This window comes from Alexandromys fortis, unplaced genomic scaffold, assembly GCF_014885135.2.
Source record: "Alexandromys fortis isolate MF-2015 unplaced genomic scaffold, M_Fortis_MF-2015_v1.1 scaffold_194, whole genome shotgun sequence".
NCBI classification, from domain to species: domain Eukaryota; kingdom Metazoa; phylum Chordata; class Mammalia; order Rodentia; family Cricetidae; genus Alexandromys; species Alexandromys fortis.
In genome coordinates, this window is record NW_026068075.1 from 902,541 (window position 1) to 903,938 (window position 1,398).

Genomic DNA, 1,398 nt, shown 5'->3' on the forward strand with positions numbered 1-1,398 from the left:
AGCGCCTCGGAAATGGAAGATTTGGGGCTTTTCGTCTCTTTTTCTTTTTCAGATAAAGTGATTCTGCACAGAGCTGTGTAGAAACAACCAATATCTATATTTTAAAGTAAAAGAGCCCTTAATCATTATTTTATGGTTCTGTATTTTCATGGCAGATGTTGACATTTTACTATTGTTCCAGAATCAAATGTCAAGTTATTCCTGCTCAGAATTTTCCATTTCCATCTTCTAAGAAGTCCATCTGCAGCTGTATTTATAGCGAACTCTCTGCTTGCAAAGTCTCGGCGTCTTAAAGCAGGTTTGTAAATAGGTTTGAAGGAGAACATGTGCGCTCGGGAGACCTGCCTGGGTTAATTAATTCTCTTTTCAGGCATTAGAACTTACACAAATAGGCCAGCTGGAGGTGAATGTTGTCTTTGAAAGTGATAATTATATGCCTTACCAATTGTTTGCCGTCCCCCCTCTCCCTCACTCAGATTCCCCACAATCCATAAAGGAAGTATCAGGAGAGGTTTTTCTCCTCCCGAGAAAATGAGCATGTAGATGAGGTGAGATAATGATTGTGGATAATACAGATAGTTTGAAGGTCTGGATGATGCATACAGATAGCGCCGAAGAGGAGCCTGTGCTTTTGCTAAATATAGCCGAGAGTGCCTGCTATGGCATTGTGAACGCTTCTGTGCTTCGGTTCGCATTTACTTTCTTTTGTTACGTCTAGGATGCTTTGGTTTCACACAGCCCAATTTTCTTCCAGAGAGTAATGTGATGAATAGCTCTGTGCACCATCCAGCACACTGAAAAGCAAGGAGGGGGATCCTCTTGATGCATCTCCTGCAGGTAGCATGTTGCCCTGGCATCCGCAGGGGGGGGGGAGGCAGAGAAAGCATGGTGATGCTGGGTGTCCGCTGCACACCATGCCTTTCTCAGACAGAGCTGTCCTCAGCCAGGAGTGACTTCCCAGCGCATCACTGCCAGAAACAGAAAGGCTTGCCATTCTCTCTCCCGTGTGAATTCCAAGATGCCTGGTCTCCCTCAGAGGACCTGGCCAGCTGTGCTCCCTGAAGCAGTGAGAGGCTGGGGAGGGAGACTGGACTGTCCCACAGTACAGAACCTAACGGGGAGGGCTCTGCAGGCTTCTCATCCTTGGGCAAGACCCAGTACTCGGGAGACAGAGGCACACGGATCTTTGTGAGTTCGAGATCAGCTTGGCCCACAAGAGCTAGTTCCAGGATCAGACACCAAAGCTACAGAGAAACTCTGCCTTGAAAAACCAAAAAGAAGAAAAAAAGGTACAATGAAGGATAGACGATGTGATCACAAATCAGATGGCAAACACATTTGATATGCAAAAAGAGAACCCTGCTAAAAGACTCCAATACACATCACTACCATCTGACT